The sequence below is a fragment of the Thalassophryne amazonica genome, chromosome 3 (genome assembly GCF_902500255.1).
Source record: "Thalassophryne amazonica chromosome 3, fThaAma1.1, whole genome shotgun sequence".
NCBI classification, from domain to species: Eukaryota; Metazoa; Chordata; class Actinopteri; order Batrachoidiformes; family Batrachoididae; genus Thalassophryne; species Thalassophryne amazonica.
The window spans coordinates 83779457-83796321 of NC_047105.1; the positions used below are offsets into that span (position 1 = coordinate 83779457).

General features: G+C 40.7%; 1 protein-coding gene across 1 annotated transcript in view; it reads left to right on the forward strand.

The window, feature by feature from the left end:
- Positions 1 to 16865, forward strand: part of acap3b (ArfGAP with coiled-coil, ankyrin repeat and PH domains 3b) — a 202674-nt gene that overhangs the window by 113939 nt on the left and 71870 nt on the right.

The following is a 16865-nucleotide window of genomic DNA, read 5'->3' on the forward strand; positions in this document are numbered from 1 at the left end:
GTCCTTTTTTAAAAATCCAAAACAGTGTCTAAACGTGACGAAAAGTCCCTACCTCTTTAAATCAAATCAAATCAATTTCATTTATATAGCGCCAAATCACAACAAACAGTTGCCCCAAGGCGCTTCATATTGCAAGGCAAAGCCATACAATAATTACAGAAAAACCCCAACTGTCAAAACGACCCCCTGTGAGCAAGCACTTGGCGACAGTGGGAAGGAAAAACTCCCTTTAACAGGAAGAAACCTCCAGCAGAACCAGGCTCAGGGAGGGGCAGTCTTCTGCTGGGACTGGTTGGGGCTGAGGGAGAGAACCAGGAAAAAGACATGCTGTGGAGGGGAGTAGAGATCAATCACTAATCAGCTGATCCAGCCCTAACTATAAGCTTTAGCAAAAAGGAAAGTTTTAAGCCTAATCTTAAAAGTAGAGAGGGTGTCTGTCTCCCTGATCCGAATTGGGAGCTGGTTCCACAGGAGAGGAGCCTGAAAGCTGAAGGCTCTGCCTCCCATTCTACTCTTACAAACCCTAGGAACTACAAGTAAGCCTGCAGTCTGAGAGCGAAGTGCTCTATTGGGGTGATATGGTACTATGAGGTCCCTAAGATAAAATGGGACCTGATTATTCAAAACCTTATAAGTAAGAAGAAGAATTTTAAATTCTATTCTAGAATTAACAGGAAGCCAATGAAGAGAAGCCAATATGGGTGAGATATGCTCTCTCCTTCTAGTCCCTGTCAGTACTCTAGCTGCAGCATTTTGAATTAACTGAAGGCTTTTCAGGGAACTTTTAGGACAACCTGATAATAATGAATTACAATAGTCCAGCCTAGAGGAAATAAATGCATGAATTAGTTTTTCAGCATCACTCTGAGACAAGACCTTTCTAATTTTAGAGATATTGCGCAAATGCAAAAAAGCAGTCCTACATATTTGTTTAATATGCGCATTGAATGACATATCCTGATCAAAAATGACTCCAAGATTTCTCACAGTATTACTAGAGGTCAGGGTAATGCCATCCAGAGTAAGGATCTGGTTAGACACCATGTTTCTAAGATTTGTGGGGCCAAGTACAATAACTTCAGTTTTATCTGAGTTTAAAAGCAGGAAATTAGAGGTCATCCATGTCTTTATGTCTGTAAGACAATCCTGCAGTTTAGCTAATTGGTGTGTGTCCTCTGGCTTCATGGATAGATAAAGCTGAGTATCATCTGCGTAACAATGAAAATTTAAGCAATGCTGTCTAATAATACTGCCTAAGGGAAGCATGGATAAAGTGAATAAAATTGGTCCTAGCACAGAACCTTGTGGAACTCCATAATTAACCTTAGTCTGTGAAGAAGATTCCCCATTTACATGAACAAATTGTAATCTATTAGATAAATATGATTCAAACCACCGCAGCGCAGTGCCTTTAATACCTATGGCATGCTCTAATCTCTGTAATAAAATTTTATGGTCAACAGTATCAAAAGCAGCACTGAGGTCTAACAGAACAAGCACAGAGATGAGTCCACTGTCTGAGGCCATAAGAAGATCATTTGTAACCTTCACTAATGCTGTTTCTGTACTATGATGAATTCTAAACCCTGACTGAAACTCTTCAAATAGACCATTCCTCTGCAGATGATCAGTTAGCTGTTTTACAACTACCCTTTCAAGAATTTTTGAGAGAAAAGGAAAGTTGGAGATTGGCCTATAATTAGCTAAGATAGCTGGGTCAAGTGATGGCTTTTTAAGTAATGGTTTAATTACTGCCACCTTAAAAGCCTGTGGTACATAGCCAACTAATAAAGACAGATTGATCATATTTAAGATCGAAGCATTAATTAATGGTAGGGTTTCCTTGAACAGCCTGGTAGGAATGGGGTCTAATAGACATGTTGATGGTTTGGAGGAAGTAACTAATGAAAATAACTCAGACAGAACAATCGGAGAGAAAGAGTCTAACCAAATACCAGCATCACTGAAAGCAGCCAAAGAGAACGATATGTCTTTGGGATGGTTATGAGTAATTTTTTCTCTAATAGTTAAAATTTTATTAGCAAAGAAAGTCATGAAGTCATTACTAGTTAAAGTTAAAGGAATACTCGGCTCAATAGAGCTCTGACTCTTTGTCAGCCTGGCTACAGTGCTGAAAAGAAACCTGGGGTTGTTCTTATTTTCTTCAATTAGTGATGAGTAGTAAGATGTCCTAGCTTTACGGAGGGCTTTTTTATAGAGCAACAGACTCTTTTTCCAGGCTAAGTGAAGATCTTCTAAATTAGTGAGACGCCATTTCCTCTCCAACTTACGGGTTATCTGCTTTAAGCTGCGAGTTTGTGAGTTATACCACGGAGTCAGGCACTTCTGATTTAAGGCTCTCTTTTTCAGAGGAGCTACAGCATCCAAAGTTGTCCTCAATGAGGATATAAAACTATTGACGAGATAATCTATCTCACTCACAGAGTTTAGGTAGCTACGCTGCCCTGTGTTGGTATATGGCATTGGAGAACATAAAGAAGGAATCATATCCTTAAACCTAGTTACAGCGCTTTCTGAAAGACTTCTACTGTAATGAAACTTATTCCCCACTACTGGGTAGTCCATCAGAGTAAATGTAAATGTTATTAAGAAATGATCAGACAGAAGGGGGTTTTCAGGGAATACTGTTAAGTCTTCAATTTCCATACCATAAGTCAGAACAAGATCTAAGGTATGATTAAAGTGGTGGGTGGACTCATTTACATTTTGAGCAAAGCCAGTCGAGTCTAACAATAGATTAAATGCAGTGTTGAGGCTGTCATTCTCAGCATCTGTGTGGATGTTAAAATCGCCCACTAGAATTATCTTATCTGAGCTAAGCACTAAGTCAGACAAAAGGTCCGAAAATTCACAGAGAAACTCACAGTAACGACCAGGAGGACGATAGATAATAACAAATAAAACTGGTTTTTGGGACTTCCAATTTGGATGGACAAGAATAAGAGTCAATCTTTCAAATGAATTAAAGCTCTGTCTGGGTTTTTGATTAATTAATAAGCTGGAGTGGAAGATTGCTGCTAATCCTCCGCCTCGGCCCGTGCTACGAGCATTCTGACAGTTAGTGTGACTCGGGGGTGTTGACTCATTTAAACTAACATATTCATCCTGCTATAACCAGGTTTCTGTAAGGCAGAATAAATCAATATGTTGATCCATTATTATATCATTTACTAACAGGGACTTAGAAGAGAGAGATCTAATGTTTAATAGACCACATTTAACTGTTTTAGTCTGTGGTGCAGTTGAAGGTGCTATATTATTTTTCCTTTTTGAATTTTTATGCTTAAATAGATTTTTACTGGTTATTGGTGGTCTGGGAGCAGACACCGTCTCTACGGGGATGGGGTATTGGGGGGATGGTAGGGGGAGAGAAGCTGCAGAGAGGTGTGTAAGACTACAACTCTGCTTCCTGGTCCCAACCCTGGATAGTCATGGTTTGGAGGATTTAAGAAAATTGACCAGATTTCTAGAAATGAGAGCTGTGCAGCTTTACACACAGCTGCACAGTGAGAGCTCCTCTCCCCCACCGAGTCTTGGTGATTAAATCACAGCCACAAAGAAATAAAATAAAATAATGTTAAAATTAGTCTGTTTTGTTTTTGTGTCGAGTGGACGAATCACTGTAACATCCAAAGTGAACCTGAACTAAACTACCGGCCAATCACGTTTTGCGCTTAATGATGACGTTATCAGCAAGTGACAGGCAGCCAGTCTGCTCAGTGGCTATAAACATACAACAAATGGACTAAAATGTTTGATTTTATGGTTTACAAATGCTTTTATCTGTTAAACTTTATCAGCAAAAAATGTTATCGGACTGAAAGTTATCTGAACTAAATTTATCAGAAGATAATTGGTCCGATAATGGTTTTAAAATTTATCTGAAAAGCTAATCCGATAGCAAAAATATTAGCTTTAATAATTATCTGCTATCGGATTAGCTGAACTGTGCCCACCACTGGTTATTAAGAAACTAGAATTTGGACTGTGTTGTTATCAGTGCATTGTTATGATTGTTTTTAGCATTGATTGCTGGTGAGTGTATTTCATTACTGTTGGGACTATGTACCCACTGGTGGCACTTACAGTGCATCTGGAAAGTATTCACAACACTTCACTTTTTCCACATTTTGTTATTTTATAGCCTTATTTTGAAAGTGATGAAATTATTTTTTTTTTCTCAAAATTCTGTATGCAGTACCACATAATGACAATGTAAAAAAGATTTTTGCAAATTGATTAACAATAAAAAAGAAAAACCCTAATAAATCACATGTACACAGCCAGTATTCACAGCCTTTGCCATGAAGCTCAGAACTGAGCTCAGGTGCATCCTGTTTCCACTGATCATTCTTGAGATGTTTCTACAGCTTAATTGGAGTCTGCCTGGGGTAAATTCGGTTGATTGGACATGATTTGGAAAGACACACACCTGTCTGCATATAAGGTCCCAAAGTTGACAGTGCATGTCAGAGCACAAACCAAATATGAAGTCAAAGGAATTGTCTGTAGACCTCAGAGACAAGATTGTCTCGAGGCACAAATTGGTGAAGGGTACAGAAACATTTTTGCTGTTTTGAAGGTCCCAATGAGCACATTGGCCTCAATCATTCATAACTGGAAGACGTTTGGATCCACCAGCACTCTTTGTAGAGCTGGCCGCCCATCTAAACTGAGCGATTGAGGGAATAGGGCCTTAGTCAGGGAACTCTGTCAGAGCTCCAACATTCCTCTGTGGTTACCCTTCCAGAAGGGCAACCATCTCTGCAGTAATCCACCAATCAGGCCTGTATGGTAGAGTGGCCAGACAGAAGCCACTCCTTAGTTAAAGGCACATGGCAGCCCACCTGGAGTTTGCCAAAGGGCACCTGAAGGACTCTGAGACTCTGAGAAATGAAATTGTCTGGTCTAATGAGACAAAGATTGAATTCTTTGGCGTGAATGCCAGGCATAATGTTTGGAGGAAACCAGGCACCATCCCTACAGTGAAGCACTGTGGATCCCATACCCGAAATTGTTACAGCAGATGTTTTGTTTTTTCCAAACTTTATAAAATTTTGTTGAACTTTGTAAAAACCTTATAACTGTTAGAATGGCCTAAGCAGTGGGTCACCACTCTGAGTCTGGTCTGCTTGAATTTTCTTCCTCACTATCATTGGAGGGATTTTTTCCTTACCACTGTCACCTATGTGCTTGCTCTAGGTCTAGGTAAGGTTAGACCTTACTTGTGTGAAGTGCCTCGAGGCCGCTTTGTTGTGATTTGGCACTATATAAACCAAATGAATTGAATTGGTAGCAGCATCATGCTGTGGGGATGTTTTTCAGTGGCAAGTACTGAGAGACTAGTCAGGACTGAGGAAAGATGAATGCAGCAATGTACAAAGACATCCTGGATGAAAACCTGCTCCAGAGTGTGCTGCCTCAGACTGGGGCAACAGTTCATCTTTCAGCAGGACAACATCCCTAAACACACAGCCAAGCTATCAAAGGAGTGGCTTCAGGACAACTCTGTGAACGTCCTTGCGTGGCCCAGCCAGAGCCCAAACCTGAATCCCATTGAAAATCTCTGGAGAGATCTGAAAATGGCTGTGCACCGACGCTCCCCATCCAACCTGATGGAGTTTGAGGTGCTGCAAAGAGGAATGGACAAAACTGCCCAACGATAGGTGCACCAAGCTGGTGGCATCATTACTCAATTTTGGAATAATGCTGTAACATGAGAAAATGTGGAAAAAGGGAATTGCTGTGAATACGTTCCAGATGCACTGTATGTCATAAACCCCTGCGAAAGATTCCACATCTGTCTTCAAAAACATAAAAATAACTAAATCCAGTTCTATGATAGCTTGCTTTAATTAACTTCTTGAGATTTTTCTTTATATATTGTACATTTGGATCATAACACTTTTTTGTATGCATTTCATTGGGGGCTGGTGCTAAATATTTTAAGGGGGTGCACCTTTGGAGGAAACAAAATAAAAAGGCCCTTCATATGGGAGCGACAAAAGACCAAACTAAAGACAAATCAAAATTGCAACACAACCTACGTTATTGCTGCCTGTCACCTCCGTCACCAGTTTCTTTTCAGTTGACAGCATGGCCGGTGCATTCAGCCTCATGGTGTTCCTGAGAAAAGTTTTGATTCTTTTCAAGGTGGAGAAGCACCTCTCAGCTTCTGCAGCGGTCACGGGTGTGGTGATGAGGATCTTTAGGAGAGTCACAGTCTCTGAAAAGACCTCTCCAAGATTGTTTTCCATGAACAAATAGAAAAGGTCCACAGCACCACAGCAGGTCTTGAACTGTTCCTTGCTGTAGATGAGACTGAGCTCTGTCTTCAGTTTGCTTCCTCTGAACATTAGGCAGACCTTCAAGGTGCTACTGAGGGCATCTTCAGGAAACATGGACTGGTACTGTGTGAACCTGTCTCTCTGCAGCAAAGTGGCACTGATGAGATGGTTGGAGAAGGAGAATCATTGCCTTGTGTGTTCTAATATGGTCAGAGAGAAGAAAACACTGAGGACCAAAACAACCAAAGTTTAACCTGCTCCCATAAAATTAAGCTTTACTTTGTCATTTTCACCATTTTAAAAACATTTCTTGTGTCAACTGAGCAGTGTCCTATTTTATATGTGATGTCTCATGGGTCAAGATTCTAAGCACAAATATAATCTTATCTACAATTAAAATGATGCTTTAAACTTAAAGGTAAAACTATGCAATCCATTTTTTGGATAGATTTACAGTAAAAAGTACCAAAAAAATTACAAGCATGCAGCATCAGAGGCCTGCACCAGCTGACCTATTTTCACAACAAAAATGGAGGCTGTCAACCTGAGAACACTGATATAACTGCTGGATACGGCCATTGCCATGGACCGAATCAACAATTTTTTTTTTGTAGCTTGACATAGACGAGGTCCACATGTGGCATGATGCATGGAAAAGTTGCAGGAGGAACGAGAAGGAGGAGGAACGTGCTCCAGTAGCGAAGGATCCTGCTTCTCTGACAGCACTGGGGTCAGAGTCAGCGAATGAGGGCCTCCCTGTGCTCAAACACTGTGTTGATGGCATGGCTGTGAATGTTCCACCTGACATTGCTGAATGTTGGCAGCCTAAGGGTTGCAATTTTATCAACCACACCCGTTCGCTTGGGGGATCTTGGAGAAAAAAAAAAAAAGCTGGCAAAGCCAGAAAGGTCAGAAAAGAAGATCCTTACTTTGGACATGTGAGAGGTGGCCTGTCACAGGATCAGGTTGAGCTGATGTGCGTGTCATTGGATGTAGTAGGCGTTGGGGTATAGGTCTTGTATCTTCCTCTGAACACCTGCAGTGGCACCTCTCATTACGCTGGCTCCATCCTTTGCCTGACAAATGAGCTTACTTTTCTGATCCTCAGGAAGAATGGCAGCAAGACACTCTTTCAGTGCTGTTCAGATGGACTCTGCTGTAGCTGATTGCATGGGGATGAACTCAAAAAAATCTTTCTTGCAGGTTGTTTCTTTCATAACAGGCAGCATACAGTCCAGCAGCTCATTCTGCACTGTTTTTGAGCTCCCCTTGAATCCTGTGGCATTCTCTAGGTGCTCTGTCAACACCCCGTCAAGAGAGGCAAGGAAGTCTGCTCTCATCATGGCCTATTTAAGCCAACTCAAAGGCTCCACAAAATTTAACACAGCCTATTATTCGAGACAGAATCTGTTGATTTTTGGTCACCTCTTCATTGTGCCTCCTGATGCTAATCCTGTAGCCTTCATTGAGCTGCTCAGCTATGCTGTGCCATCCATAAGCTTTAAACTGCCTTGACACTTGCATGACTTTGAACCACGCATTTGCACACACTCTGCCATGCAGGACAGTAAACCCGTTGTAAACCCTTGTAAACTGTGCGTGGCTTCCTGTGAGTGCGCAAAGAAAATTTTGAAATGTTCAAAATCTCTGTCATTCATTAATTACGTGAACTACATGTGAACATTGCGCAAACAATTAAAAAACACTGCGTGTGAGTGTGAGTGATTGCGTCAGTGCAGTGCATCACAGCGCACTTCATCTGATCGATTATAACAAGATGTTAACTCTATCATGAACATAATTTTACAGATGCTCATAAAAAGGAATGAACATGCAACTGTTTTGCCAAGCTGTTACATTATAAACATTACAAATAATTACCTTTTAGATGGTTCCAAATGCGTTCTCCACCTCATGAAGCGCAGGAAAGAGAGAGGAGGAAAAAAAGGCTCCAGCTGAAACAGTCCTCTATGATTTCAGAAGTGATTAGAGGTGTTTTCGGCAGCCAAACTCTGAGAGAATATGATTAATCTGCTATGAAATAATTTTACATACACGGGCGTCCAGTGGCACAAAGCACAGCACCCAGCTGCGAACACAGTGGATGGGATTGTCATGATGAAGTGCGTGAGAGTGCGGAGCCAAAATGCATGCAAGTGTCAAGGCACCTTTAAACAGTTGTATAGATGGCTTTGGTTACTCTTGTGTCGTTTGCATTTTTCAGAGAGGTGCTTTAGGTCTCAAACCCCCACTGTGGTCTACAACACATCAGTGCCGACAGTTTGAAACAGCAAACAGGGGAAGCAATAAAAGGTGTCACTCACATCACAGCCTGCTAGCCAGCTCCACTTATCATAGCAAGAGTGGGAGAAGCCCTGGGTGTAAGCTCACCCCAATCACTTGCCTGCTGCTGTATCTGTAAGTTGGGTTGGTCAGGTCAAAGCTACTTTATCCTCGTTTTCCCTTCCAGTAAACACCTTGAGAATTAGTTATTTTGTAATGAAATAACTAAGTTTTCTGCGGATCCACTAGCTGCCATTTTTGACACCAGTAAGAGGGAGAAAGGGCTTGTACGATCGTTGCGCATAAGTAAATTACATCTGCTGCAGTGATGACATGTATATGATTGACAGTGCTAATTGTCCAGTCGCATGAGGAAAAGAAACACTAAAACAATACAATTCGCTGTCAATAAAAAAGGGGAGTGTCCGACGCACAGTTCTGTGTGCAAAATTGAGGCAGCCAATCAGAGCGAACCAGAGAATCAGATCACATGCTGGATAAAAATTCAAGGCTTGGCGTTGACTCCTGTCAGACTGGCGCCCCTCCATTAATAAATTACGTATTGAAAACATCATAGTTATTAATCCATACATTGATGTATTAATCCATACATCCCTTTTATTAAATGATGACAGGTGCTGACAAGCTAAAATTTTATGGCAAACGTAAATGCTTATTTCCATTTTTTAACTGAGGCCATCAGATATGGCCATCAGGTATTTGCGTCCATCTGTCTGTCTGTGTGTGCTCAACATAAGTCCAGTCCTATTACTGCCAGAGTCTTCAAATTCACAGGGAACATTCTTGGGACACAGACCGTAGAAAAGTTCAAAGATGGCTAGCCGTGACCTATTTTCAGAGATTAAAAAAATCACATTGTTTCATTTAGTTCCTTTTGTTGTTGTTGTGTTTTTTTTTTTTTTTTGACCAGTGTTGTATAGTAATGAAGTAAAAATACTTCACTACTGTACTTAAGTACGTTTTGGGAGACTTTGTACTTTACTGGAGTTTTTTTAATTCAGCTTACTTTCACTTTTACTTCACTGCATTTCCGACCTTAATTGTATACTTCTACTCTGATACATTTTCTGTGCGCCATGCCGTTACTCGTTACAAAAACACACATACACGAAAAAAGTCTTGTTTTCACTCAGAGACACCACTGATTACTAGGGACTGTAACGAAGTCAGGCCGATTTGTCATGAGGCATGTCCGGTAGGCTTTATTGCAGTTGCGCACTTGCGCATTGGGGGTGTTTGTCAGGAAAATGATCATTTCTCTACATTGATTACAGACCTGCAGCGGGTCTGTAATCAACTTTTCCAATATATATAACTTTTCGATATATACGAGGTCTGTTAGAAAACTATCCGACCTTTTTATTTTTTTAAAAAACTATATGGATTTGAATCATGTGCGCTTGCATCAGCCAAGCTTGAGCATGCGTGAGTTTTTTCACGCCTGTTGTTTGCATCATTCGCCTGTGGGCAGGCTTTAAATGAGCGCTGGTCCACCCCCCTCATTGTGTTGGAAGTCTCACAGGACAAGTTGTGACATGCCCAGCTGTTACACAATTTCTTGGATACTCACTCGACTGAAAAGCCACCGAAAGCCGTCTGAATTTTCCAAATGGTTTCCAACATGGACGTGCTTTTTGTTGTGCGCCATTAGCGGCTCCGTCCCGACACGCGAATTCCTCTGCACGTCTTTCATTACAAAATCTCCTGTAACAGTGGAATGTGCTGCAAAAGTGCTGATGTACACCTCTTCCACAATTTCTCTGGTAGTCAGACGATGTCCCGGATCAACACAGCCTTCACTTTGGAAATGATCTGGTCGTTTCAGCCTGTCGATGGCCGAAGGTTCAAGCTTGGCTGATGCAAGCGCACATGATTCAAATCCATATAGTTTTTAAAAAAAATAAAAAGGTCGGATAGTTTTCTAACAGACCTCACGTGTGTATATATATATATATATATATATATATATATATATATATATATATACGAGGGCTGTCAATAAAGTTACGGTCCTTTTTATTTTTTTCAAAAACTATATGGATTTCATTCATATATTTTTACGTCAGACATGCTTGAACCCTCGTGCGCATGCGTGAGTTTTTCCACGCCTGTCGGTGACGTCATTCGCCTGTGAGCACTCCTTGTGGGAGGAGTCGTCCAGCCCCTCGTCGGAATTCCTTTGTCTGAGAAGTTGCTGAGAGACTGGCGCTTTGTTTGATCAAAATTTTTTCTAAACCTGTGAGACACATCGAAGTGGACACGGTTCGAAAAATTAAGCTGGTTTTCAGTGAAAATTTTAACGGCTGATGAGAGATTTTGAGGTGATTCTGTCGCTTTAAGGACTTTTCACGGTGCGAGACGTCGCGCAGCGCTCTCAGCCGCCGTCATCAGCCTGTTTCAAGCTGAAAACCTCCACATTTCAGGCTCTATTGATCCAGGATGTCGTGAGAGAACAGAGAAGTTTCAGAAGAAGTCGGTTTCAGCATTTTATCCAGATATTCCACTGTTAAAGGAGATTTTTTTAATGAAAGACGTGCGGACGGGTCCGCGCGTCGGGACGCAGCCGCCGCGACGCTCCGCCACAGGAAAAACACCTCTGTTGAAAGCCTTAAGGACAAGTTGGAACATGTCCTGCCTGTTAAACAATTTCTCATATACTCACTCCACTGAAAGCCATCAAAAGCCGCCTGGATTTTACAAATGGCTATCAACACGGAGGTGTTTTTCCTGTGCCGCCTCACCGCGTCGGCTGCGTCCCGACGCGCGGATCTGTCCGCACGTCTTTCATTAAAAAAATCTTCTTTAACAGTGGATAAAATGCTGAAACCGACTTCTTCTGAAACTTCTCTGTTCTCTCACGACGTCCTGGATCAATAGAGCCTGAAATGTGGAGGTTTTCAGCTTGAACAGGCTGATGACGCCGCCTGAGAGCGCTGCACGACGTCTCGCACCGTGAAAAGTCCTTAAAGCGACAGAATCACCTCAAAATCTCTAATCAGCTGTTAAAATTTTCACTGAAAACCAGCTTAATTTTTCGAACCGTGTCCACTTCGATGTGTCTCACAGGTTTAGAAAAAATTTTGATCAAACAACGCGCCAGTCTCTCAGCAACTTCTCAGACAAAGGAATTCCGACGAGGGGCTGGACGGCTCCTCCCACAAGGAGTGCTCACAGGCGAATGACGTCACCGACAGGCGTGGAAAAACTAACGCATGCGCACGAGGGTTCAAGCATGTCTGACGTAAAAACATATGAATGAAATCCATATAGTTTTTGAAAAAAATAAAAAGGACCGTTACTTTATTGACAGCCCTCGTATACATATATACATATATATATATATATATATTTTTTTTATATAGTGCCAAATCACAACAAACAGTTGCCCCAAGGCGCTTCATATTGTAAGGCAAAAGCCATACAATAATTACAGAAAAACCCCAACTGTCAAAACGACTCCCTATGAGCAAGCACTTGGCGACAGTGGGAGGGAAAAACTCCCTTTTAACAGGAAGAAACCTCCAGCAGAACCAGGCTCAGGGAGGGGCAGTCTTCTGCTGGGACTGGTTGGGGCTGAGGGGAGAGAATCAGGAAAAAGACATGCTGTGGAAGAGAGCAGAGATCAATCACTAATGATTAAATGCAGAGTGGTGCATACAGAGCAAAAAGAGAAAGAAACACTCAGTGCATCATGGGAACCCCCCAGCAGTCTAAGTCTATAGCAGCATAACTAAGGGATGGTTCAGGGTCACCTGATCCAGCCCTAACTATAAGCTTTAGCAAAAAGGAAAGTTTTAAGCCTAATCTTAAAAGTAGAGAGGGTGTCTGTCTCCCTGATCCGAATTGGGAGCTGGTTCCACAGGAGAGGAGCCTGAAAGCTGAAGGCTCTTCCTCCCATTCTACTCTTAAAAACTCTAGGAACTACAAGTAAGCCTGCAGTCTGAGAGCGAAGCACTCTATTGGGGTGATATGGTACTATGAGGTCCCTAAGATAAGATGGGACCTGATTATTCAAAACCTTATAAGTAAGAAGAAGAATTTTAAATTCTATTCTAGAATTAACAGGAAGCCAATGAAGAGAGGCCAATATGGGTGAAATATGCTCTCTCCTTCTAGTCCCCGTCAGTACTCTAGCTGCAGCATTTTGAATTAACTGAAGGCTTTTCAGGGAACTTTTAGGACAACCTGATAATAATAAATTACAATAGTCCAGCCTAGAGGAAATAAATGCATGAATTAGTTTTTCAGCATCACTCTGAGACAAGACCTTTCTAATTTTAGAGATATTGCGCAAATGCAAAAAAGCAGTCCTACATATTTGCTTAATATGCGCATTGAAGGACATATCCTGATCAAAAATGACCCCAAGATTTCTCACAGTATTACTAGAGGTCAGGGTAATGCCATCTAGAGTAAGGATCTGGTTAGACACCATGTTTCTAAGATTTGTGGGGCCAAGTACAATAACTTCAGTTTTATCTGAATTTAAAAGCAGGAAATTAGAGGTCATCCATGTCTTTATGTCTGTAAGACATTCCTGCAGTTTAACTAATTGGTGTTTGTCCTCTGGCTTCATGGATAGATAAAGCTGGGTATCATCTGCGTAACAATGAAAATTTAAGCAATGCTTTCTAATAATACTGCCTAAGGGAAGCGTGTATAAAGTGAATAAAATTGGTCCTAGCACAGAACCTTGAGGAACTCCATAATTAACCATAGTCTGTGAAGAAGACTCCCCATTTACATGAACAGATTGTAATCTATTAGATAAATATGATTCAAACCACCGCAGCGCAGTGCCTTTAATACCTATGGCATGCTCTAATCTTTGTAATAAAATTTTATGGTCAACAGTATCAAAAGCAGCACTGAGGTCTAACAGGACAAGCACAGAAATGAGTCCACTGTCTGAGGCCATAAGAAGATCATTTGTAACCTTCACTAATGCTGTTTCTGTACTATGATCAATTCTAAAATCTGACTGAAACTCTTCAAATAGACCATTCCTCTGCAGATGATCAGTTAGCTGTGTTACAACTACCCTTTCAAGAATTTTTGAGAGAAAAGGAAGGTTGGAGATTGGCCTATAATTAGCTAAGATAGCTGGGTCAAGTGATGGCTTTTTAAGTAATGGTTTAATTACTGCCACCTTAAAAGCCTGTGGTACATAGCCAACTAATAAAGATAGATTGATCATATTTAAGATCGAAGCATTAATTAATGGTAGGGCTTCCTTGAGCAGCCTGGTAGGAATGGGGTCTAATAGACATGTTGATGGTTTGGAGGAAGTAACTAATGAAAATGACTCAGACAGAGCAACCGGAGAGAAAGAGTCTAAACAAATACCAGCATTACTGAAAGCAGCCAAAGATAACGATATGTCTTTGGGATGGTTATGAGCAAAGAAAGTCATGAAGTCATTACTAGTTAAAGGAATACTCAGCTCAATAGAGCTCTGACTCTGTCAGCCTGGCTACAGTGCTGAAAAGAAACCTGGGGTTGTTCTTATTTTCTTCAATTAGTGATGAGTAGTAAGATGTCCTAGCTTTACGGAGCTCTTTTTTATAGAGCAACAGACTCTTTTTCCAGGCTAAGTGAAGATCTTCTAAATTAGTGAGACGCCATTTCCTCTCCAACTTACGGGTTATCTGCTTTAAGCTGCGAGTTTGTGAGTTATACCACGGAGTCAGGCACTTCTGATTTAAGACTCTTTTTCAGAGGAGCTACAGCATCCAAAGTTGTGCTCACTGAGGATGTAAAACTGTTGATGAGATAATCTATCTCACTCACAGAGTTTAGGTAGCTACTCTGCACTGTGTTGGTATATGGCATTGGAGAACATAACAAAGAAGGAATCATATCCTTAAACCTAGTTACAGCGCTTTCTGAAAGACTTTTACTGTAATGAAACGTATTCCCCACTGCTGGGTAGTCCATTAAAGTAAATGTAAATGTTATTAAGAAATGATCAGACAGAAGGGGGTTTTCAGGGGATACTGTTAAGTCTTCAATTTCCATACCATAAGTTAGATCAAGATCTAAAGTATATATATATATATGTATATATATATATATACACACACACACAGTAGTGTTCAGAATAATAGTAGTGCTATGTGACTAAAAATATTAATCCAGGTTTTGAGTATATTTCTTATTGTTACATGTGGAACAAACAGGTGTGAATCAGGTGTCCCCTATTTAAGGATGAAGCTAGCACCTGTTGAACATGCTTTTCTCTTTGAAAGCCTGAGGAAAATGGGACCTGCAAGACATTGTTCAGAAGAACAGCGTAGTTTGATTAAAAAGTTGATTGGAGAGGGGAAAACTTATACGCAGGTGCAAAAAATTATAGGCTGTTCATCTACAATGATCTCCAATGCTTTAAAATGGACAAAAAAAAAAAGACGCGCGAAAGAAAACAGAAAACAACCATCAAAATGGATAGAAGAATAACCAGAATGGCAAAGGCTCACCCATTGATCAGCTCCAGGATGATCAAAAACAGTCTGGAGTTACCTGTAAGTGCTGTGACAGTTAGAAGACGCCTGTGTGAAGCTAATTTATTTGCAAGAATCCCCCGCAAAGTCCCTCTGTTAAATAAAAGACGTGCAGAAGAGGTTACAATTTGCCAAAGAACACATGTACTGGCCTAAAGAGAAATGGAGGAATAGTTTGTGGACTGATGAGAGTAGAATTGTTCTTTTTGGGTCTAAGGGCCGCAGACAGTTTGTGAGACGACCCCCAAACTCTGAATTCAAGCCACAGTTCACAGTGAAGACAGTGAAGCATGGTGGTGCAAGCATCATGATATGGGCATGTTTCTCCTACTATGGTGTTGGGCCTATATATCGCATACCAGTTATCATGGATCAGTTTGGATATGTCAAAATACTTGAAGAGGTCATGTTGCCTTATGCTGAAGAGGACATGCCCTTGAAATGGGTGTTTCAACAAGACAATGACCCCAAGCACACTGGTAAATGAGCAAAATCTTGGTTCCAACCAACAAAATTAATGCCTCGCAGATGTGAAGAAATCATGAAAAACTGTGGTTATACAAGTAAATACTAGTTTAGTGATTCACAGGATTGCTAAAAAAGCAGTTTGAACATACTTTTGAGTTTGTAGCGTCAACAGCAGATGCTACTATTATTGTGAACACCCCTTTTCTGTTTTTTTTTATAATAGCTCAATTTTATAGCCTTAAGAGTGTGCATATCATGAATGCTTGGTCTTGTTGGATTTGTGAGAATCTACTGAATCTGCTGGTACCTTGTTTCCCATGTAACAATAAGAAATATACTCAAAACCTGGATTAATCTTTTTAGTCACATAGCACTACTATTATTCTGAACACTACTGTATATATATATATATATATATATATACACACACACACAGTGGTGGGCACAGCTAACCAAAAAGTTAACGATAACCGTTAATCTGTTAACTGAAAAGTTATTTTTTATAAAGCTAAACTGATAAACCCCTAAACAATTTAGCACACATTACAGCTAAAAGCTAAACCTATAACATACAGTATTGACTCTAGTACACTGGCAGCTACTGACACAATGAGTCAGTGCTTCTCTCTCAGATTAGCCTTCTCTCAGCAAAAGAGACCTGGTGACCAGGAAAGGAAAGAGGATGTTCATAGCAGTGTGAATACCATTTGCCCCACCTTCACTAAAAGTGCTGAATCACTTATCAGATATAATTTTCAGTTTTCAAATTGCCTTTTTTTATTTTACAAATTAAAAGAATGACATATTTACAAATACAGATTTATTTGTAAAACCCACAACACAAGTTACAGTAATTTGTGTACCGACCAACCACTGATGTCAGGAAACTAATTTTCCCATAATGCATTGCAGCATGTGTGTATGTAAATGCTAAAACCTTCAAATATGCTGGCAGAGGATTGAGCGCTACCACTCATAGCTGTCTGTCAACTACAAAACGTAACAGGCAAGCACTAAAATCTATGATTTCAGATGTTACAAATGTTTTTAACTGTTAAGCTTTCTTCACTTTGCCCGGTCTAAAGGTTATCGGAACTAAATTTATCAGAAGCTAATTTCTCCGCTGATGGTTTTCGAAGTTATCTGAAACGCTAATCCACTAACAAAAAATGTTAGCTTCGATAGTTAGAGGGTTAGTGGAACTGTGCCCACCAGTGTGTGTGTGTGTGTGTGTGTGTGTGTGTGTGTGTGTGTCTTGATCCAGATTCTGGATCAAGATTTCACT